The sequence below is a fragment of the Pinus tabuliformis genome, chromosome 5_1, assembly GCF_031772625.1.
Source record: "Pinus tabuliformis cultivar Carrire ecotype Pingquan chromosome 5_1, CPIR1, whole genome shotgun sequence".
Classification (NCBI taxonomy): domain Eukaryota; kingdom Viridiplantae; phylum Streptophyta; class Pinopsida; order Pinales; family Pinaceae; genus Pinus; species Pinus tabuliformis.
In genome coordinates this window covers 391,201,810-391,227,493 of record NC_142305.1, presented here as the reverse complement: position 1 = coordinate 391,227,493, position 25,684 = coordinate 391,201,810, and the positions used below count along the sequence as shown (strand labels likewise).

The 25,684-nt window shown below is 36.0% G+C and overlaps 2 non-coding genes across 2 annotated transcripts; both read left to right on the top strand.

Moving 5' to 3' along the window:
- The first annotated feature begins 14,889 nt into the window (after window positions 1-14,889).
- On the top strand, window positions 14,890-14,962 carry TRNAF-GAA (transfer RNA phenylalanine (anticodon GAA)). The gene has a single exon. It is a non-coding gene; the product is annotated as a tRNA-Phe (tRNA).
- A 545-nt stretch (window positions 14,963-15,507) lies between these two features.
- TRNAA-UGC (transfer RNA alanine (anticodon UGC)) lies at window positions 15,508-15,580 on the top strand. Its single transcript has one exon. It is a non-coding gene; the product is annotated as a tRNA-Ala (tRNA).
- Window positions 15,581-25,684: the final 10,104 nt, after the last annotated feature.

Sequence of the window (25,684 nt, the reverse complement as noted above, 5' to 3'; positions counted from 1 at the left end):
TACCCTTGATGTGTTTTTGCAGGTGATATTGAAGCTGCTGATATGAATGTTGAAGTTTCCTTTGGTGGTCCTGAAGTTGTTGCTAATGATATTGAAGCTGCATGTGATAATCTGCTGGAGGTCCTATTGCTGATAGCCTTGAATCTGGAGGTCTCCTAGATTTTTTTATTGTTGGTGTTGCAGCTTCACATCCTTGGCTAAAATGTTGTTGTTGAGCTTCATAACATGACGATTTCGGAAGTGTTGACTTCCTTTTTTGTTGATGCATAGGTCTTCATAACATGATGCTTTTTCTAACTGATGTAATCTCTTTTGTGTGAAGACCTCTTTCTGGCGTTCAATCTGTTATTGTTTGAGTTGATGGTTGCTAGTCCACATTCTAAACCTCTGTCTTCTAGTTACCGTGAGCAAGTTGTCTTAGTCAAATCCAACCTTCTTGGAGTGTTGGGCTTGGCCATGGGTGATGTTAAACTTCCCCACACTTTTCAAAATTGTCATGCAACATTTAAACACTTCATCTCACCTTTTTTTTCCTCCAAAACCCCTCAGCGAACTCCCTGTAGCAGTTCAAGACATCCTGTAGCAGTACAGGGAATCATGTAGCAAACATGTAGCAAATTTGTTTTGCCCATATCTCACAGATGGTATACTGAATTGACTTGAAATTTTTTGAGCATGTTTCCATCATCCTTATGCACCACACCATAAAAAATCTTGGCCAATGGATGCATGAATCTTGAGAAAAATTACAAATAGTTGTAGGTGATAGAGGTCGATTTCTTGAAAACTATGCACTGAAATTTGTTGAAATTGCTTGGGCATGTTACCATCATCCATATGTATCTATCCTTGAAACAATTTGGCAAATGGATGCACGAATATCGAGAAAACTTAAAATGGTTATAGATGATGGAGGTCGGTTTCTCGAAAAGTGTGCACCGAAATTTTCTGAAATTGCTTGGACATGTTACTATCATCCATATGCATATCCCCCTCAAACAAATTAGCAAATGGATGCATGGTTTTCAAGATATGCCAAAAATATTTTTTCTCTCTGTGTATTTTTACTTCCTGTAGCAAAACAAAGTCTTCATGTGGCATTTTAGGACAACAAGGAAAATGAGTGGTAAAATCTTGAGAATGATGAGTGGATGGTGGAAATAGATGAGAGTGATGGATTGGCATGGCCTTGGTCCTTCTGTAGCATCTAAGAAAAGGAGGAGAAAGACCAAGTTTGACTTCCTTTGACTAGAATTTTGACCAACTTTTTCTTTTGGTGCCAACTTGTTTTTGTTGCTTGCAGAGGTTGCAAAGCACCTGCATTCATGAGAGAGATCTATATGGAGCAAATGTTATTTATTTACTTATTTATTTTTTCTAGGCTTACTAGTCGCCTCAATGAGGTTTTCAACTAGTAGGTATGCCTAGGCACCTCAAACTAGGTTTTCACCTAGGATCTTTTCTTTTTTCTCCTTTTTCTTTTTTCAACCCATTGACTGCCTCATGGAGGTTTTAAATCAATGAGCCAATCTCAGGTGCCTCTAATGAGGTTTTCACCTGAGATTTTAATTTTTCCTCTTATTTTTTTATTTTTTTCTATCTTACTCTACTTGAAAAACAAAATCTCTTTCAAGTATAGGAATACTTTCATAGAAGCTAAGTGCACATCAAGATGACATATAAACTGATGTGTAGGCTTTAAATATATGCTTTGACATGTACCTGAATTTCAGAGACCAAATGCCTTGATTGAGATGAGATCATGAATTGTTGAAGAAGAGTGTGTTGTTGCAACTTAATGATTGTTTGGAACCATATTTCAATATAGTTGTGATGCCCCTGGTCCAATTGCTGATTTACATCATCTTGGATGTCTTCTTCTTCCATGAAATGCAAATCTTCTTCTTTTTGTTGGTTATTCTCTTGAACACATAGAGGATATGATGGTAAACATGAGGAGACTTTCTTCTCATTTGAATCTTCTTTTTCTGCATGTTGTCCTTCAATGGAATCAAGAGAATATCTTTTTTGCAATGCTCTTATTGAGCTAAGATGAATACCATTGAGATAAAGATGAGATGTTTGGAAGTGTTGTGCCTCAACATTGTAAATGGGTTGAGCTACTTCCTTGTGTGGGTTTGGAAATGGTGGTACAGGTAGTTGAGTGGGAATGGATCTTTCAAATAGATGTGGTTGGGGTTGTGATTGTGTTGGAGGTGAATGGTAGGGATAATATGGAGTTGGGTATGGAGGATATTGAGGAAAATATTGTGGATGGATCCCATAAGTTCTTTTCCAACCTTGTTTCCAAGATAGGTTTTGGGATTGAAAATTAGGATCTTGCATCATATCAGGTTGAATAGGTTGCCATGGTCCTCTTGGAGCTACATAACATAGCTGCATTGATAACTGACTTGCTCCATTGTCCTCTTGGTAAACTTCCTTCAACCTTGATAATGAGGGGCAATATTTAACATCATGTGATTCTGCATGGACAACACAAATATCAACATCTTCTTTTTTCTCATTTTGTATTCTTAACATTTCTACTTGTTCACTTAGATTGCTAAGAATTTTTGTTTTAAAGTTATCAAGCAAATTTCCAAGTTTAGCTTGACTTACCGATCTTGATGTTGATTGACTTACTCTTTCCCTTCCTCTTGATATGTGTTTGCATGTTTCACAAATTTCTTCAAATGATAATTGGTATACATCACCTCTACTCATGAGATCAGGGAGATCAATCCATTCATCCCTAATTGTTCTAAGTAAGAGAGTTTTTAGTGTGTTGGGTCCTAAATTATGCAGTTTTGCCTTCTTAACATTATACATGAACCTCTCTATTAGATCCGCAAGGCTCTCATATTCTCTTTGATTCATTCTAAAGATTTCTTATTTAAGATCATGACCTTTATATTTTTCTAGAAATATCTTTTGCATATCATTCCATGATCTTATTGAATTAGTCCCTAAACTCATGAACCATCTAAGAGCTCTCTCCTTCAATGTTGCGAGTCGAGTCTATTCTATTAGGACTATCATTAATTGGAACTTTTTCACCATTTTCTTTTTTCACATCCTTATTCCATCCTTAAATGTTTTATGGACTTTCCTTATAGGTTGGATCTCCTTCTTTTCTTTGTTTTTCCTTATAGCTTGGATCTCCTTTTCTTGGTTGTTCTAATTCACACTCCTTGACTAATTCAAGTATCCCAAGCATTTGTTTCCCACAATCACATGACTTCATGAATATGGGTTCAGTGGATAAGATGGGCAAGAAACTATGTTCTTTCTAATTTCTGAGAGCAAGTTTTGATGTGATTACCTCTGGTCTATTCTAGATCAAAATTAGATATGTTAAGCACTAATTGGGGTAACTTGCGTATAATTCCATGTTAAACATGGAGAAATGAACTTGTGAAACTAGCATTATAACCTACCAATTGAGAAGGATCCTTGTCTATAGGAAAAGTAAGTTTTAACACAACCAACATTATATTTTCAAGAGTTGGTCTTTAGTGTTTAGCCTTTTTTTTAGGTAAACAATGGGATTCTGCTATAAAGTTTTCATTTTTATTTTAAGTGGCATGAGGCAAATGTTATACAAATTATATAGATGCAATTTCCTTTGACATTGTTTCTTTTCTAAGAAGGATATAATTGTCATTGTCAATTTGTTCATGTCGTACATACTCCTGCTTACTTGTTGAATCTTCCAGTGGTATATGCACGTTTGCTTGGATTTCACTGGTATCACATACTACTTGACATGTGTTACTTTTTCTTTCAAGGCAATGAGTATTTTCATGGTATTTTTTAGTGCTTGTTCCAAACTTGTATTTACAATTTCATAGAAACAATCTTGTTCTATCAATTTCTTGTTAATCCGATCTTTGCAATAGGATAGCTTCGTTTTACCTTTATAAGCCATCATTAATTAAACTACTTTCATAAATTTTGATATTTTTAACATTAATTTTTAAAATAATACAATATATATCTTAACATATAATAATGAAACAATTACTTTAATTTAAATTTTAAGCCACTCAAAACTATTTACAATATTAAAAATATAAATTTAAAATACAATTATTAATTTAGGCATTTCTAATATTAGCTTTCAAAATAATGCAATATATATCTGCTTTCACAATAGTGCAATATATATCTTACCATTACCAGTGATAAAACAAAAACCTTATTTTCAATTTAAGGCAACTCAAAACTATTTACAATATTTAAAGAATAAGAATTTAAAATGCAATTCTTAAAATATAATCTCAAAATTTGAAACAATGACTACTGTACTAAAATAACTATTTGTTAATTTATCTTTATTGCTGAGTTTAGATATCCAAAGATACGACAACAAAATTCGAAATAATGACTTATGCACTAAAGGAACTAATTGTTTATTTATCTTTATGGGTTAACTTTCCAATTTTTTCCTTGCCTTTGCCAAGTGCATGGGTTAGTAGCATAAATAGAACATATTAAATAAATTTATTGATATGGAATTTATAGTAAGTATTTGGACAAACGTTAACCACTTTTAATTAAAATGCAATTAATATTTTGACAGTGTAGAATACAATGTCAAGGTAAATGTGGAATTGAAATATAACTTTTAGTCTCTGCTATATCGCAATGAACTTGATTATAGTAATCGAAAAGTTGTCAATAATATTAGTTTGAGCTGGTTATCACGAAAGTTTTTAGGTTGTCCATATATTTTTTATAATGAAATTTGTTTAGCCATCTTATTTGGCCTCTTCTTGAGGAAGGAAGGCCAAAAGCATATGTTATATTCGTTTATTTCGTTGCCATTTTCATTTGTTTCCGTAGCATTTCCAATCTCTGAACTAATGCTAGCATTAGTTCGAGTAAACCAGGAGGGATCTTGGGATTTATCTGTAGATCACGTTACATTAACCTCATGCATGATTTACACATGGCTTAGCCTAACCTCATGCATGGTTTACACATGGCTCAGACTACCAGCACATTGTCATTGTTATCGACCACTGCTTCTTTCTCACCCAAAGCTGCTATTGTTTCATTTCACTTCAACTAGTCAGTTGGGTTAACCCAGGGCAGGGCAGAGGAGAGCTCTTAACCAGTTAACCAACAAACCACCAGAAAAACAGGTTCGGGGCCGAGGAGAGCTATTAACTAGCACAATAAACTGTGTATAATCATGGACTAAGTTGTTGAATCTAACACTAATCTAACACTGATATGCAATCTAAGTTTTTGGAAGCTTAGCAGAGTTTGTTGGAAGTTTACCAGTAATTGTAGTCGATGCCAAAGAGAAAGACACTTTGATTCAGACATTGCAGAGGAATTTCTTCTGATTCTTGAAGTGTCCCGCGGAGCTCGAAAGAGAGGTCTCAATTGAGGTGTCAATTGTCACTGGATTTGTGGTAACAAGGCTCCCAAATATTTCATCAAGCAACTTTCGGAGATACAGAAAACAAGCGCTTTCAAAGGGGGGATTTTGGGTATCAAACGGTGAGACAGAATAGACGTATATAACAGAACTAGATAACTATTGCTTTTGACTCTACCTTCGCCTTAACTATGCAGGTGTATCCTCTGATGGTGGATAAACCCCTGCTAGCTTTGACTTTGTTGTCTTTCCTGCTTTGCGGGGTAAACTGGATACTTTGACACTAGGGCACTGTTGCAAAGTCTACTAAATCTTTTCATTGATAAACTTCATCAATCGATTATGGATCAATAAGCTCACTGCATCATGGTCTTGATCAATTGGATATGGAAAAGGGTATGGTTCTCTAATAGAAAGGGGTGATGTGGGATTTCAATCTTTACCTGGAACCGGGCTAGGGTAAGCTGCCTCTATCGATGCTTTTGGAACTAAACTCGAAAAACACTACATGGATAGAAGCCAAGGTAGCGGGAGTAGTTGATCCAAAAGTTTATGGAGCAGTCATTGAAGCCGAAAAGCTTCTAAAATACGTTTTTTTATTTTCCCTGCGAGCTTTGTTTACAAATAACTTCATGTGGCTTCATCCACGTATTTCATGGCATGTTATGGTTCATGTGGCTTCATCCATGTATTTCATGGCATGTTATGGAAAATAGAGTGCCCAGGCAAGTGGACTCATGGCTTGTGGAAAATACAGCGGTGAGGCAAGTGGATCCATCGGGCCCACATGGATTAGAGGTCATCCTTTAAATATTCAGTTCATTCACAATTATTTGACAAATCACTTCACAAGGATTTGTTGGGGGTATTATAATGTTATGATGTCTGCATGGATCCATCCGTGCCCCAGAGCAGTACCTTATACTCTGTACCTTCTCTAGGTTAGCAAACATGTCCGAGAATAATGATTAGGTAGTTTCTTTCTTATTTTTTTGATTCAGATGAAAGTTTAAATTGTATCCAAAAGAACTCAATCCATCCTTGTTTAAACTGTATCCAAGAGAATTCAATCCATCCTTGTTTAAACGGTATCCAACAGAACTTAATCCATCCTTGCATGACTCAATTAACTAGTGTCGCCTAACTCAATTAACTATTGTCATTTTCCTTTGTGAAGGGCATCCAGAGACAATAATTTTCTTTGTGAAGGGCATCCATTGACAATAATTTCAAAGACCCTCAACAGGGAATGCTCGCTCTATTATTTGGTCGATCTCCAAGTTGCTTGTCTTATTGCATAACCTATGGCTTCAGAGCAAACCAGGTTCAACCATACATACCCAGACACAGTTACTTGGTTTACAAATCTACTCACCTTTTTAGAGTATTTAGAACTAGTACTGCTTGCTTTATGTTTCAGACAAGGGAAAGGATAGACATCCTGAAGGAAAGGAATGCCAGCCCCAGACAGTCGGACAAGGTGGAGCCTATGAAATTATTGGAGATTGAAAGTGACACTTCTAAGAGAAAATACTTTCCAAGAATATTGTCTCTTTTTTGTGATTGGGTTCAAGTTTCCAGCACTTTCATAACCATTGGTTCCTTGTGTCTTTGTAGGACACAAACACACCAGACTAAATCCTTCCTTCTTCTCCTTGCTTTGAACTCTAGCAACCTGAACAAAGTAGCTAATCTTTAACTCGATCGAGTACTAATAAATCATTTTTACAGGTCGACTATTCTGTACAGTGGGTGTACATCCTACAAGATGCAAGGTAAGTTTGCCATTCTTTCGCTCTTATGTGTCTTTTAAATTCTGTTGTTTATGGAACCCATGTGTGAAAACCTCATCCTTGAAGTAGATTTGGTCCAATTGCTAAGAGTTGGCATTTGCCAAGGTCGACATTTCATGGAACCATTATATATGTGCAGAATGCATATATAGGCTTCAATAGAATAAGCAACCGTATATGGCTATTCCTAGTTTGTTGGCTGCAATAGAATAAGCAAACTGTATATGGCTATTTCTAGTTTGTGCTTCTATTGCAATTTGTCTAGATAATTTAGCTTTTCATGGGTGCCTTTTTTGGCACACACTTGAGAAATTGAAACAATGGCTGATTGTGGTAAGTCGCTTTATTTTTAGGAATTTGAAGAGAGTGGAAACAGTGAACATTACTTTCAGGAGCTTGTTTTGCTTGCCAAGGAGGGTGTGAAAAGAGGAAAGGTTAGTAATTATTATCATATTTGGATGATGCCTCATGGTGATGTTATATTTATCCCATTTCTTAGTGAAAAAAATTGATATTTATATGGTTAAAAGGGATGTCATTGTCTTCCCTTCAAAAAGTACATTCTTAGCCATGTTATATCAAAATAGCATTCCAACCTACTCATGTAAAGTCAAGGAAAATGCATGAAATATAGCTTAGCAGAATTTGTTCCCAAGGATTCAGATGGGCTTAACATTGAACAGATATAGACTCTAAGCAGAACATATTTTGTAGTTAGTTATTGTATTTAGTTCTTTTCAGTAATAGTTTCCTTTTCAGACACATCATCTTTATTCATATTCGGTATCGTGCATGAGGTTGATGCTAGTGATACTTTTGACAATGTTTTATTACAGTTAGAATTTGAGTTGTATGCTATAGTGATTTCATTCCAAGGACATGCAGTAGTTGTAACTTCATTGAAGATAGTTTTGAAGTTTTTATATTGAAATTTTCTATGGATTGAAGATTAAAATTCATTTACCCTATACATTCATACTCAAAGTCTATTTTCGCTATTTCTCATTATCTGAGGTTGTGACTGAGTTTAGGGTGCATTATAATTGGTTTCTGAATAAAGACAAAACAACTAATTTCTGAATAAAGACAAAACAACTAAACTATTTCAGATATATACAGGTCCCTGAATATTTTAGTTAGGTCACGATGCTTTTACATAGATGTCTGATGAATAGTGTCAAAAGTTATGTTTTGTTTCTGTATTTAACAGGTTTTTTTATGTTATATAGAATGTAAAGTCTCCAACTGAAATGGAGTCCTTGCATAGGATAGTGTTTGAAGGATCAAATGCTACAACAGTTCTTGTACCATGTTCAACCTGGTTCAGATCAAGATATGTTGGAAGAGGTTTCAATAGTGCAGGATCTAGTCAATTTGTAACTGGGTGGTCTACCTCAACTACCTATGCCCTTGCTTCTGGGTTAAATTTTTTTGCTGGTCTACCTCAATTGCCTATGCCTTTGCTTCTGGGTTAAATTTTTTTTTTGAGCAAACAAGCATAAATAATTATTATGTTAAGCATAAATAAATATTATTCATATTTTTCTAATCATTTCTAACTTACATTTCGATGAACAGAATGTAAATCACTGTTGGTTGTTTCTTTAGTGAAACATTACTTTTATGTCTTTAGTGAAACATTACCTTTATGGTTATGTTTTTATTTTTGGTGTTAATTGTCAAAGTCTAGAATATTGTCTTTAGTGAAACATTACCTTTATGGTTATTTATTTTTTTGTTGTTAACTGTGTAAGTCTAGCATAGTTCTATTTTAAAGCTAGATCTGTTAGGTACCAACAGGCATGAAAATGAAACTAAGATCCAAACTTTCAAGTGCTTAAAATATTTAGGTTAATTTTTCTTTTACACTGTGATAATGTGACACCTCATTCATCTTGCCGTAGATGGCACCTTACATATCTCTGACCTGGGCTTTGAGTCCACCTGCAATCAACCTCTTTTTATTATCTTGGTTGATAATCATTACACATGGATGGACAGACAGATAATGTGACACACCCTTATTCACCCGATATATACCTCATTTACATTGGTTGTAAATGAGTTGTATATACCCCATGGCTATAAACTGGGCTTTGAGTGGACCTTGTTTCTCTCTTTGCAACAAGGCGTTCTTATCAATTGTCAATGCCCTGTTGAGGCAAGTGGCAGAGGCAAGTGGTATTAATGGTGTAGATTTGTTTTTTTATATGTAAATCATGCTGCTTTAATATACCAGACACAAGCCTGACTTCCAACTTCCAAGACTGTTACTATCTTGTCACTAGTCTACGTTTTTATGCATAATTGTTGTGTTTCATTTTGAATCAGCTTGAACTGGTCCCTTAAAAGACAAATGGTATTGGATCATTTTGTGTGCTTATGTTATATACAACAAGATCTATTATGGCATTCGAAATAATATATTTTATGTAAGTTCCTTATGCATTGAATTCATTTACTATCATGCCATACCTGCCTACTTTAGTTTTCCTGGCTTCATGACACCAATGGGTTAGGACATCATTTATCGAAGTTTAATTAGACTTGTTGAATATCTCACACAAAATCCTAGCAAATGTTGTAGCTTTACACATTTGGATCATTTATGCCTGAGTGGTCAAACAGGACCGGACTTGAATTGTTCAAGGGAGATTCTAGACACTATCATTTCGGTTTGAGACACCATGGAATGGACCAACGAGTCTCTTTTTCTCAAGATTAAATTTGAAAAAGCATATGATAGCATTCACTGGTCATCTATATTATTACAGAAATGCTTCACTGATTTTGCTCCACCTGTGTTTCAATGGCTAACACTTTTTTCTCATGTTTCTGCAGTTAATGTTCCCTTGCCAAACCCGTTTTTGTTGCATCGATTCATTAGATAGGGGTGTCCACTAGCTCCCTACTTGTATGACTTGTATGCTTTTTCTCATGTTTCTGCAGTTAATGTTCTCTTTCCAAACCTGTTTTTGCTGCATAACCACACACAAATATTTGGGGAAGTATATGAACAACAGTTTTAAGCAGTTCTTTGATAATACAGGCATTGAATTGTAGCATATTGTTCCGTACATCACTAAGTAGAACGGTGTCCTTTAATATATATATATATATATATATATATATATATATATATATATATATTAAATGGAAAATTGCATGTTGCAGTCTCTTTCCCTTTCTCCAAAACTCTGGGTTGAAGTTGTCAACTATGCCTACTACATTAAGAACAAAGTCTTCAGAAAGCCCTAAATGAAGTCACTCCTTTCGAAGGTTGGAGTAGTAGGAAACTAGGAGTTAAGCACTTCATAGTGTTTGGTTCACCAGCATGCGCTCACATTCCTGTGGAAAAATGCGAGGCCTTGGAACCGAAAAGCCGACCTTTCCTTTTTTCAAATGGTGCAAAGCGTTATTGTCCACTCAATGCTACCACAAATGCACTGATCATTGCAAGAATTTTTTGATTGAAAAAGGGATTCTTAAGTCACTCCCATGACACCTCTACTTCATTAGTGATTCCAATTTTCATTATGAATTTTGCTGACAGGGTAGTTACTGATCCACCTAGGCTTATTTTTTTATGATGAGGACACTACTTGCTTTTTTTCACATGCTAAGAGTTATGATGAGGATGCTGCTACAAATCCAACAGAAGTTACTGATCCTCTTATTGAGGATGCTGCTACAAATCCAATAGAAGTTGCAGATCCTCTTGTTGCAACACCACAATGGGCACGTCAGACACTACAGGTAGTAGCTATGAGACTGGGTATGACTAGCTATGGCTAGAGCTTCTAGCAATGACCTTCAAGCAATTACTAGCGACTGCTATCAGCAATGACAACAAGCAATTACCTTCTGTCAATGATCGGCACTATGAATGTCTTTGACTGATACTTATGGGTTGGTCTGATAGCCCTCCCCCAAGGGGGTTGGGAGGGTTCATGCTAAAGTCAATAAACAAAGATATTAACAAAGATATTCTATAGTTCATGTTTTCTAATGCTAAACGTTTTCTTGAACCTACCCCTCAAGGTAGGGACTTGTTGCGGTGCAACCCTTCTTGTCATTTTAGAGATTTAAAAATATATCAATAAAATTTGAAATAGTGAAAGAGAGCAAGTCTATCAATAGTGTTTTAAAATGTTCAAACATTCAAAATTGGTGTTCAACAACTATGTTGCCTCTTTATCCTTTTTCATTGACTAATTGCCTCTTTTATGGTTTATCTCTGGTTATGGTGTTTGATATTTTAGTCAACTTAATTTTCGCCTCGAACCCTATCGCTTGCTTCATAATACCTTGGGCGGGTCAATGTTCTTCATATTGTTTCTCCATAACACTAGAACAAGGTCGTCTTTCAAATTGGTGGCAGTACTATCACTATTGTTGCTCCAAAGCTCTGAACCTACCGGTGTATCCTTCAACTACCCTGTCTTGGTTTGTGGTGTATGGTACCCGGTCTCTTTCTCTATCTGGTTCTAAGAGGGTGAGTCGGGTGTTGGCCCTTGTTGTTTATTCTCTTCCCGTTGTTTTTCTCGAGTTCAAGAGCCCAATTTTCGCTGGTTTGTATATTTAGACTATCCAGGTGTGGTTGTTCGAGGTTCTCCTTATTTCTCAGTTGTTTTTCATCTCTTTGTTGCTAGTCACACTCCTTATTTGATTGACCTTACGGGGTGATACTTTTGTTCTTGGGGCTCTGGTCTTCCCACCTCTTATTAATGGTCTCCCCCACCTTGGCTTGTATTTAGTATTGGGTCACTCCACTTCCCTTTTTTTTTGGTTAATCCTTGGCTCTCAAGGCTCCTCGACAACACATGCCAAGTCATAGAGGAGGAAGGCCAAGTTCCTCTTCCTCCACACACAAGCTCTTTGGATGGGAATCAGTGGTGAATTTCTTCGACTCCATTCCTTCGGAAGTAAGGAGAGATATTCTTCTCCTGGAGTTGAAAGAATTTGGTGGGAGATCTTATTTTTCTGACTCAGAAGTCTCAGGAAATAGGTGCAGTTGGTTTTCGGACTTGTGGTGTTTTAGGAAATGTTGCCTACGTTTCCTTCACTTTGTAACTCTGCACCAACAACTTGAGACCTTGCTCCGCATGGTTATAAGGGATAAACAAGTCAACAATTATAATTTTTTTGCAGGTCAGGAAGACATCAAAGGATGCTCCAAAATCTTTGCTTTAACCTTAATGATATTGAATCCAGACTAGCTAGAGTGGAGAAATATGTAGTCTCTGGATCAAACACTGAGTCAGTGGAGAACCATGAGGCTCCTACAATTATAATGATGTGCCTCTCACTATAGCACCTCTGGTTGCTACCTCACCTCAACAAAACTCAATGTCACTCTCTCTATTTCTCATCTCTGACTAGTCTCCATAGAACGAACTACTCCTGCAAATGATGCGATGGCACTGAAATGGTTGGCTTAGCTTATGTTGCACTCCTGACTCTCTTTCAGGTCTCAACGGTCTTTGTTCTAGTTCTTCTGATAGTGTAACTACTTTTGGAACTTATTCTACAAGGTTTTCACCACATGTTTTGCAGTTCCTAACTTTTTGTTTTTTGCATACTGTCACCAGTCACGTAACTCAATACTGATAAAGTGGTGACTACAGATAGCGATAGTAAGTACTTGTCACATGGTTTTTTTGCTCTCAGTCACAAATAATGTAATTCCTTTTTGTTCATAATGACTACAACTGAATAACATTGATATGTGCCTTCGAAAAGGATACAAGCATATCCTATAGTCTAGTTTATATTAAGTAATGAACTAATCTAGTTGACAAGATAGGTCTCGTATGGAACTGCTATCAATGCAATGTTTCCTTTTTCTAAACTTAGAGTTATACCCATGGACTTGACTTGTATATTGCTCAATAAACTTAAAAATATACCTATAAAATGTCTAATAAAATATTTTACCAATAATAAAATTTTACAAATTATTACCCATATAAATTATTTCACTAAACCATATCCCTTAAAAAAATTCTTAATTAATACAAATTTAATAATTAATTATCTATTCAATTGATCCCATCTCCATATTTCCCTCCTATTATCCCAACTTCAAAATGGCCAATAAACTATTTTAATTATAGTAATATTCTACAAAATATTACCAATACTTACATGAAACCATGTCCATCAAAAAAATCATAATTAATACCAAACTTAAAAGTTAATTGTTTATTCAATTGATCCCATGTCCATGTTTCCTTTACGCGTTGGCCTAGTTATATGGGCTCCTCTTTTAGCTTGACTACTGCATATCGAAATGCACTCTTGGAAATATTGGGATGGGAATGTGGGAATTATCCAGTGTTTTCACATATTTTTTATCAATTTTATTTTTAAATTTTTTATTATTTAATTTTAACATATTATTATAATATTTTTCAATATTAATAATAAGATAATTTTATTATAAATTAGTATAGATTTATTTTAAATACGGATTTAATATGAACCAAGGATCTAATTTTTTATGTATAATTTTTTATGAGCTAATATTATTTAAATGTTTTACATATTTAATTATTTTTTTCTTTTTATATTTAAATTTTTTTATTTTAATTAACATGAACAAAATTTCAACTTTGATGATGGATAAACATTTTTATAATGATGATGATGATGATGATGGTTAACGTCCGCTGAGACCAAATAATGATCTATCGGACCTAAAAAGACAAATTATTTATTTTGATTTAAGATTTTATTCCTATGCTCAAAAAGCTTGGAGAGAAGCCTCCCGAGTTCACTATAATTTTGGCATTGTAAAAGGCTAGGAAGGTCAGTATTGTAACAAAGGTTGTGAAATTGAGATCTAATGTGGTTGTATGCAGGGCACTCTAAGAGGAAGTGGTTTTCATCCTCGATGCTCCTATTCTCACAAATATGGCAGATCCTTTCCATCCATGGCGTTTTAGGAACTGCCCAACGGCCAGTTTCACTATGGAGCTCATGAGAATTCGTTCTAATCTTTGCTATATTAATTTTCTTCTTTGAGCTAGTTAAAATAGAGAGATACTTTTGATCTTCAAGGGTGGGGTTGATGACCTTCTTATAATAACTTAATTTTCTTTTAGACGCTAAATCTTTCTCACACCACAATTTTTCTTTGAACTTAGAAGTAACGATATATTTAATGTTATTTATGTTTTGCAAAGTATCATTCTCATTGATTTCCCAATAGTTTAACCAGGCCTTTGTGTCCTTATGCCATCCTCGGTTAAACCTTAGGTGGTTTTGGCTGGAATTTAAAGCTAGCTTAGGAAGTCTATGATTGTCTATGATTGTCTATGTTTATTTTGTAGTGCAATAAATCATATTACACTACAAAATAAACCTCTCGACTCAATAATAAAATGATTTCATTTTTTTTATTAAAAAAAAAAACATTTAAATATACTATAATTATATGGCTAAAATACATAGATTATTAATTAAGAATTCAACAATATCATTTGTAAAAATTGACCCTCAGGGGAATAACACTTCCATCAATTACTCAAACAAAAGCCAATTGAGAATGAATTCATGTGATAGATTACACTTAATTTATTTTTTTCATGAAATCCTATCTAGTTATCTATTATCAATGGGGCTTGCGTCTAGATGTGCTTTGGCTACGTGTCATTACTCGTAGAATCCATCATATAAATGACGACTGTAAAAATTAAACCAGCGGGGATAGCTCAGTTGGGAGAGCGTCAGACTGAAGATCTGAAGGTCGCGTGTTCGATCCACGCTCACCGCATTCTTGCTGAAAGTTTCCCTATGGGAGCAATTTTTACTTCTAACCAACATTGAAAACCTGGCATTCTGTTCTGTTGGAAACAATTTCGAGCGTTGCATTCATTCTTTGTCCCAGAAATGTGTCTTTATATCTCTGCAGGATTTCAGTGAAATGTGTCTTTATATCTCTGCAGGATTTCAGTGAAATGTGTAATCACAGTCTGTTCTATTAGGGAATTTAAGTGGATTGAAGTGCAACATTGCGGTCAGAAGAATATATATATTGGGCCGGGAAGTTTAGATTTGCAGTTTCGAATTTTATATGGATAAATTATATTTTATTATTATATTTTTTACATTTTATATTAAATTTATGAGAAATGGTTAATTATTAAAATATATATATTAAAAGTGTATTATCTTTGATGCTGTGTAAATAAAGTCTTACTGGGTTAGCTCAGGCAGTGAAAATGAAATCTTATTGAGCAAGGTATCCAGGTTTAGGCTAATAATTTTAGCTATATAATAATTTTGTTATTGCTTTTAAGAATTTAAATGTAAAGCTGTGGGGATGTAGCTCAAACGGTAGAGCGCTCGCTTTGCATGCGAGAGGTACGGGGTTCGATACCCCGCATCTCCATTATGAAATTTTCCAGTTTAGGGTTTCTTGCATTAGGAGGAGTCGCGTTCTTGCATTAGGAGGAGTCGCGTTCTTGACAATTTTCGCTTTGCATGCGAGAGGTACAAGGTTCGATACCACGCATCTTCAATATGAAAATTTCCAGTTACAGGGTATGCGAGAGGTACGGGGTTCGATACCGCGCATCTCCAATATGAAAATTTCCAGTTACAGGGTTTATCGCAAGGTTCGATACCGCGCATCTTCAATATGAAAAATTCCAGTTACAGGGTATGCGAGAGGTACGGGGTTCGATACCGCGCATCTCCAATATGAAAATTTCCAGTTACAGGGTTTATCGCATGAGAAAGGTTCGCGTTAATGACAATGGGATTCGATACCACGCATCTCCAATATGAAATTTATTTCCAGTTACAGGGTTTATCGCATGAGAAAGGTTCGCGTTAATGACAATGGGATTCGATACCACGCATCTCCAATATGAAATTTTCTTTCTTGTTCGCTCTGCGGGATTTCTACCTAACAAATAGTGGATGGTGTACATACATACAAATGAACACACGCATATTAATAATATAATTATAAAAAACACCAAATGAACACACACAGATTAATAATAAAAATATTCTATTTACATGATATAAAAATAAAGTGGCTCTTCTTGTGTAAACCTCACCATTGATGTATGCTCCTTCCATGATAGAAGAACTATTTGTGGAGACGTGGTCACTAACTTCAATGATGGATACTAAACAAACAAGTTACAATACAAATATTTTTGCAAACCATATCACTAATGTTGAATAGGTATTCTCCACAAACTACTAGATGATACATTGAAGAAATTTTGAGAGGACCAATAAATTATAATGCTTATATAATCTTAGGACTATGTTGCAAACTATTTTTGCAGACCATATCACTAATGTCGACTAGGTATTTCCCACAAGCTACTAAATGATACATTGAACAAATCCCTTATCCTTTGCATCATGCTTGAAGATAAATTCCGAAAGGATCAATAAATTATAATGCTTATATAATTTTAGGACTTGTATTTCTCTATTTAGAACAATATTACGAATTTATGGTGTATAAAATTTAACGATTAAAATTAAAAATTAAAGATGAATGAAATTCACCGTGTGAATCGAATTTAATGAGTTGGAAAGTTGATATGAAATACCTGTTTTTTTGGACATTTTTCTATATAAAAGGGGAGTGTATCACTCAAGTTTTATATTTGAATTTATTTTGATCACAGATTTGGTGCATTCAATAAATATGAGCAAACTCAACAATTAACTTTGGCATATTCAATAAACATGAGCAAACTTGACAATTAACTTTGCTCGATACCCATTGGATACTTATAATCTACATTCCAAATAAGGATACCCCAATTTTATAACATCATTTTGTCCTTATTCTTGTTGCTTAATGGTGCATGTGGTGAAGAAGAGATCTCTCAATGATGTCATGGTCTTCAATTGATCCTTCTTGCCATGGAGGTGGTTGTTGTTGTTATAGGCTTTGGAGAGAAGTTAGTTAAATAAAATTGCTTCTTCTATGTTCATGGACAAATGTCTCTATTCGAGGATGAGAGAACGATTGTTTTAGAAGATAAAGAAATGATTATTATTATTTTAAATATTTATGGCATCCATGGAGTTTAGTAAGAGCCTTGCTCAATGCATTTCTCCCTAATCTTAAAAACATTCACCTGTAACTCACCATCAGTTTGCTTCTCCTAGTATCAATGTTTGAAGGATAGCTTTGGATGCTCTAATACTAACATTAACAAAAATTGTTTTTAATAATTTGGTCGTGCAACATTTACGTGTGTAGCATAATTTAACATACATAGTTTTATGATATCCTAAAGTTGAATGTCCTTGCCACATGTCGGAATGTTTATGTTGATTGTAGATTATGTGTATTCAACGAATATGTAGCGAAGTCAATTATTAACTTTGTTCCCTACTCATTAGATGCAAAAATATGCAATCGACATAAGCTCAAGTACCACAAATATATAGACACGACCACTTAACAAATTCAAAAGTTATATTGGTTGTTAGAAAAGGATAAAAAAGTTATCAAGCTTGAAATCAATACAACAATATGAATACAATGAAAAATGCCTATGAAAGCACATAGTCCTATTGTAAATATCCTACCTCCTCATGTCCAAGAATAACCATGATTTCATTTATGTTATGAGAAATGGCAACCAAACTAGTGTCAGCTTCCATGGTTAACTCCAATTCTCCATAAGAACTCAAAAATTGTGAGCTACACAACATATTCCACCAAATGTTTGCATGAAAGCTTCACCCTAAATTTAGGCAAAGAACTTCTATCAAATCAAATCCATTTACAAAAAAATGTATTGATGACATTCTTGAACCAATACATTGTAGTATCGTGCTTGCTCAACACTTGCATTTTGTAGAAAACACAAGGCCTTATGCCAATATCATGCCTTAATGTCCCATTTACTATAATTATAAACATTACCATTGTAATTTTGTAGAAAACACAAGGTCTTATGTTGGTATCATGCCTTAATGTCCTATTTCTTGTAATTATAAACATTACCATTGTAGGGTCCATTTGAACAACAACCTTTGTGAATGATATTTTTTTAAATGTTAGAATTGTGGTCATATACTTAATAGGTTATTTTTAATTTGAAAAATGTTTAAATTTAAAATAATATTTAGTTTTGTAATGCCCCCTCCCACATTTACCCGCTTTGACAAGCTCTCCAGGGTAAGCATGAGTTGAGTGCTACTTTGACATGACCCGACCTCTAAGTTCTAGTGATGGAAGTGGGATCTACAATCAAACAACTTACTAACATCCCTCAGAGACTACAAACCACTCAAGAGCCTGACAACCACCCCAGGTGATCAATCCCTGAGTTGGAACTCTTTTTAAATGACTTAACACCCAAACCTCATCCTTGACACATTGTGCATGCAGTTATGAGGCTCCAACACACCCATAAGCCTTCCTGCAGTCGCAAGATCTATGTCACTTTTCCAAGTAAGCCTCCAAACCTTTGCTTAGAATTTCCTATAAGTTTCCAGAAACATAACTAACGTGATAACAAGGCTAACCATTCAAAACTTGAACAAGATCATGACCAAAACGTGTCTACTACATGATAGACATTTTTGCAAACATATGGTAAACATGAAATCTACAGGTCAGGAATGCATATCTGATCATAAACTTCTGAACCTCATCTGAGAATCACCAAGAAGGATCAATGCCCTCTCAAGCTAGCTGCAACAACACTTGTTAGCCCATGCATTCATCAACCATTCAGTAAACTATCAAATCATGAATAAGATCCATAGCTACAACACATCATATAACCAAGTATATAACTATCATATAACTAGAATAGAAACCATGACAAATCAGCGATAAAATCCTCATAATAACAAGTAATTTTACTCATTAATTACATTAAATAACCCATATTAACTTATGCAAAATCCAACCAAGTCGGGGACTTCCATGTGCCACCCAACCATAGATTGGGCTAAACCAAATCTTTCTTTCATCCAATCTCCCTCGTGTCATATTCCAAGCATGAATGTGGGATATCATGGGATAAACTAAGATATAACCAAATAAGGACTCCATAGGTTAAACCACATCCACTCTCAAGCTATCGTGATCTCACCTAAACTGGTCCCGAGATCACAAAACCAATCCAAGCTTGGATGCCCCAGAATTCCTTCCTCATACCTTGAGGAATTTTCCTGTCTCCACCCACCTGTCGAGGGCTTCTCAGAGAAAACCATCTCCACCCCCAACCCTTGGTATTTTCTTGAGACCACCTCACTTGGTTCCAAAACCTTCTGGCAATCCAAAGCTCAACCAAGAATGAATCCCATCACACCATGGCTATCCAGGAAATGGCAAGGCAAGGTTGAACCATTGTCAAACCAAGAAAAAATCATGCCAATGACAATAAATGAACCAAATAAACAAATGCATGTACCATGCATTCACATCAAAGCAAGGAAATCACACACGTAACCTGTTACCTGCAAGATCTTCCTACTAAAGTTGTTGATCGACCATGCTCCTTGCTTCCCTTCGCTTTCCTTTGATTGTCATTTTCCTTCCTCTACTTGTTTGCTTCCCTTCGCTCGTCCTTTTCCTTCCTCTACTTTCTTTCTTTCCTTTCTCAAATTCCAAGTGAAGGCTATAGTGCTCTAAGAATTCTCTAAGTGTGCAAGAGTGAATGAGAGGCAATACTAAACTAAAAAAAGCTATGAATTGTTTCTATGTGGCCTTTTTATCATCGATGCCCCCTTTTTCTTAATTTTCCTCTACTTTCCATTGCATGCAAAGTTGTGTCTCTTCACCTTATTTTTCTCCTATTTTCCTTTATTTTCATAATTAATTGCAAATTATACCTCTTTGCCTTTGTCAATTTCCATAGCCATTATTAAACCATAAATGATGCCCACTGATGAGCCTAGGTATTGCAGCAAGAATGTTGCAACTCCCAGGGCTACCAGCTTTAGTATTTACTTATCAACCCGGGGTTCATACAAATTTGGAGGTGACAGTGCTATATGCACAAGTAGAAGTGAAGGTACTACATGTTGTCACTGCTCATCTGGCAAGAGACCCTAGGGGTTCCAAGCCAGACTTCTATAGGGTCAGAAGAAGCTTGATTTTGATGGAAGAAGAGCAAAGTTATTCTAAGGGGAATGTACTCTACTGCAGTAATGAAGGAAACAACTTGTAATGCTAACTCACATCAAACCCTATCTAACCAATTAAACAACTATGCTAAGCATAATTACTAGAACAACACTAATCTAATGTTAATTACCTACGTTACAAAAGTAAAAGCATTAAAACTAGACTAAGGGGTAAGCAAAGGAAACTAAGCTAAGTCTGTGTTTAAGCGGAAGAGCAATCGGAGGATGAAATTGGCGAAAGAAAGACGTGAGGGAGCAACAGTGCATGAGAACCATTGGATCAGGCAGGTGAAAGGTAAGTGACTGGCTGAGATCAGATCACATGAGGCTTAGGTGAATAGGTGAGCAAACAAGGTAACGAAGCAGATGAACGATTGATATTATATCGTGGAGGCTAATTCAAAAGATGGACGGACATGACTAATCGGAAAATGGATAGCAGATATTAGAGCACGGGCAAAAGAAATGTGTGGAAATGACAGAGGGGGTTTAGAGGGCGATAAGTTGTTTATCGCGCACCCTCAAAGCTGTAAGAAGTTTTCCAAAATTTCATGCGATTAGCCTCCCCGGGCGATACGTAGCACAGGGAAACCGCTCATATCACGTGCCTTTAGGCAAATAACGACCGGTCAGAAATCCACGCGATATGGCGCGATAGCCGTCAGATCTATCTAGGCAGATCAACGGTGGAGACTTAACCGAGCTGGTTGGCGAGCGGGTGCGTGATAGCCGTCGGATCCGACAAGGCATATCAACGGTTGGGATTTAAAGTGCACAAAGTCAAACGCTAAAAGTGAATTTAGGCGGTGATTGGTCAGTTTTTCCTGTGAAAGACGGTCTACTGATAAAAACCGTTTAAACATGAATTATCAGCTTCCGCTAAGTGTTTCGTGCTGAAGGAGAATGAAATGGGAATGTGAGGGAGATCAAATGACAGGAAGAGAGTGAAGGAACAGGTGACCATGAAATGACTGAATGACCATGAAATGAACCAAGGAAAAATGTAATGAACCAGTGATTGCATTAAATGACAAACTTCATGCAAAACTGAAACTCTGTGTTTTTGGGGTTGCTGCAGGGTTTCTTCCTCACGTCATGGTCCCAGAGGGAGGAGGTGAGGCCGAGACACCTATGGACAACCTTATGGATATTTTCTTTGCTAACCTGCTAACTGAATGAAATCATAAATGATCTACTCTGCACTACTATAATGAGACTGCAACTATTTAAGCAGATGAACAGTTAAACAATAAACCTCTGGAATGGAAATGAACTACTTAAGCAGATGAACAGAAAACAGGAAACTATGCTACTTAACAATACAATAAAGAGGAGCTTTGGCTGCTAGGGTCGGGCCCTAACCCAAGAGCTTCAACCCTCTGAGTTAACTCAGTGCTGGCTCAAAACAAAACTCATCTTCATTATAAAAGAACATTGTATTACATCAAAATTGTTACAAGTCTGCACTTGGACACAAAGTAGAGTAAAAAGTATGAATACTTCTAATGCTTGCTAACTGACTACTAGTAACTAACTAAAAAAACTAAGGTCCTAAGCCTCTCTACTTATACATCTGAAGTCTCCAATGACTTCTTTCAAAATTATGGAGGCACAACTCCCAATTCAATGATAAACTCGTGCTTTCCCTTTCACTAGCTCAGCTGCCTTCTAGTATGGAGGCTTGGCTCCCAACTCAAGATAGACTCACACTTTTCACTTGCTTGGCTACCTTCTAGTACACTTGATTTGGCTGTTTTCACCTTCACTTGCTTGGTTGCCTTTTAGTACACCTGATTTGGCTATTTGTACTTTCAGCTGATGGAGGTATATTTGAATGGAGGGGCAGTAAATGAGGAGGATTTACCTCCTATAATTCCTCTCCCTTGTCCCGTTAGAGTTTTTACCAAGGTCTTTACCATAGTTCCTTACTTTTATCTTTTATACTTGCATTTTCCTTGCTTTTATCCTTTATTCCTGCATTACATGCACATTAGACCACAAAGCAAAATATCCAACTCTACTCATCTCACAAAAAAAATATAATCAAAAGTATGCAATAAGTTGTGAGAATAGTTGGTTTGAATAAGCTAGTAGGTGAATTAAGGTCAATTAAGGCCCATATAATTACTCAATGATGAGGCTTATCACCTGCTAATGTGTTTGTCCAACATTCAACTTGGAATGCATGTCCCATGACCTTGGTCTTATTTTTCCTTGATTATCTTTTATTACATGAAACTTTAACCCGAGGTTGTTACAAACTCTTCCCCCTTGGGGGAACACTGTCCTCGATGTTCTATGACACCTATGACTAGCAAACCACTGAAAACAAAACATACTGCCTATGGAGCTTTATAACATATCTCGATGTCGTATTTAGAATGACATCCTGCTAAAAGAAAAACAAACATACCAATTATTGGGGCTTTATAACAATAACAACCATATATGCATATATACCAAAAATTCATTTTCTTGAAAAAGAAAATAATGAAGGATACAATCCTGCATCTAATCATCCATCTCCCATGTAGCTTCTTTGGGCCCAAAGTGCTTCCACTACACTTTACCTTGCTCTATTGCTTAGTTCTAGAGCATGAGTTATTTCTGCTGCAATATGCATTGAGGTTCTAGCTATAATTCTTTCTCTAGTTCCACCTACAATACATCCCAATCAATCGCATGATCAACATCCTACACATATCTCTTAAGTAATGAAACATGGAAAATATCATGGACTTTCACTGTTGGCGATAGTGCAATTTTGTAGGCCACTGGTCTAACCCTCTCAAGGATCTCAAAAGGCCCGCAATACCAAGGTGTTGACTTGGCACATGATCCAATCCTCAAGGATCTCTTCTTGGGCCTTATGCACAAGTACACATGCTCCCCAATCTAAAACTCCTTGAATGCTTTATGATGATCCTCATAACTTTTATGCATGTCTTGTGATGCTTTTAAATTCCTTTTAATAACTTGCAACTCCTGCTCCATCTCAACCAACATATTTAGTCCAATCAACACCTTGTTCACTAGATCACTCCAGCTAATGGGAGTATTACAACTTTGTCCGTAAAGAGCCTCAAATGGACTCATCTTCAATGATTATTGATACCCATTATTATATGTAAACTCTACCAGTGGAAGATACTCCTCCCACTTCTTCTGTTGATGCATGAAATACATCCTCAACATGTCCTCAAGAATCTTGTTGACCCTATTTGTCTGTCTATCTTTCTGCGGGTGATAAGTTGTATTGAAAGCCAACTTTGTCCCCAAACCTACAAATAGCTCCTTCCAAAACTTGGAAGTGAACTTGGCATCTTTGTCTAATATAATATTATCTGGAACACCATGCAACCTCATTATCTCCTTAATGAAGATATGAGCTACCTCATTAACTGGATTCGTAGACTTCTCTGCAATGAAGTGAGCTACCTTGCCCAGCTTGTCAACCATAAACATTATGAAATCATGTTGCCGCGATGTCCTCAACAACCCTATAATGAAATCCATGGAAATGACCTCCCATTTCCATTATGGAATCAGAATAGGCTATAATATACCAGTTGGGTGCTTACACTCTACTTTCACCTACTGACAGTCTAAGCATGTAGCAACAGAATTAGCCACCTCTTTCTTCAAATTCGGCCAATAATAGAACTTCTTAACAATTTTCAAAGTATTTTGATATCCTTGGTTTTACCTTAATATGGCTTGAGATGAAACTCCCTCATGATAAACTTTTTGAGTTCATTGTTATTTGACAAATAAATATTGTTCCTAAATCTTACCAAGCCATCTGTTGTGAGGTGATATTCCTCATCTCTATCACCTTCACCCTGTTGTTGTAACCTCTATTTTAGTTGTTGGTACCTCTCATCATGCTTCCCTACATGCAAGATCTGATCTTGAAAATTTGTCCCATAAAAGCTAACAACTGGACTATGATTTACCTGCAGTCTCCTACAAAGACCATATTCAACCTTGTTCTCCTTTCCCTTGACGTATCTGATCTGAAAGTCAAACTCACTAAGGGTAGCCAACCATCTATCTTGCATGGAATTCAAATTGGGTTGGTTAAACAAGTACCTCAATCCACTTGATCACTTATCATAATAAACCTCCTAGTAAGAAGACAATGCCTCCACATCTTCAAGGCATGAATGGTAGCCACCAACTCAAGATCATGAGCCACATAATTTTTCTCTTGCTCATTTAACTTCCTTGAGTTATAGCATACCACTTGTCCTTCCCGCATCACGACTCCACCAATTCATTTCTTGTAAGCATTTGTACAAACTCCAAACTCCTTATCAGGATCTGCAATCTTCAAAACTGGAGCATTTGTAAGAAAATTCTTCAACTGCTCGAAACTAGATGCACAATCCTCATTCCATTCAAACTTATTCCCTTTTCTCTGTAAAGATGTAATAGGATAGGCAATCCTTGAGAAGTTCCTGATGAACCTCGTGTAGTAAATTTCTAATCCCTTGAATGATCTGACCTCTTCCACATTCCTAAGAGTTGGCCACTCTATGATAGCTTTAAAATTTCCAAGTCCATTGTTATCCCCTCCTTGGAAATAACATGTCACAAGTAGTGAATCTGAGATTGAAAGAAACTACACTTGCTAAGCTTAGCATACAACTGATGCTCTCTCAAAAATCTCAACACCATTGCTAGATGCTCTACATGCTCCTCCACATTCTTGGAGTATATCAATATATTATCATTGAACACTATCACAAACTTGTCCAGATAAGGACGTAACACATTGTTCATTAAGCACATAAAATTGGTTGGAGCATTAGTAAGACCAAACAAAACTACCACAAACTCATAATGTCCATACCTTGTACGAAATGCGGTCTTGTAGATATCTTCTTCTTTGATGTGCACTTGATGATATCCTGATCTCAGATCAATCTTTGAGAATACTAATACTCTCTTCAGCTAATCAAACAAATCATCAATCCATGACAATGGATATATGTTCTTGATAGTCACCTTGTTCAACTTCCTATAATCAATGCACAACCTGATAGTATCGTCCTTCTTCTTTACAAATAATATTGGTGCACCCCAAGGCGATACACTTGGCCTTGCGTATCCCTTATCAAGAATTTCCTTAAGCTACAACTTCAATTCCACCAACTCTAGATTACTCATCCTGTAAGGTGCCTTTGATGTTGGTGTTGCTCCTGGTACCAACTTAATAGGGAAATCCACTTCCCTATGAGGTAGTAACTCTGAAATATCTATCGGAAACACATCTTGGAACTTTTACAAGATAAGATACCTCTTCATGACTTCATCATCCTCAACATCCTTCCCTTTGTCACTTGAAATATGCACTGCAAAAAAT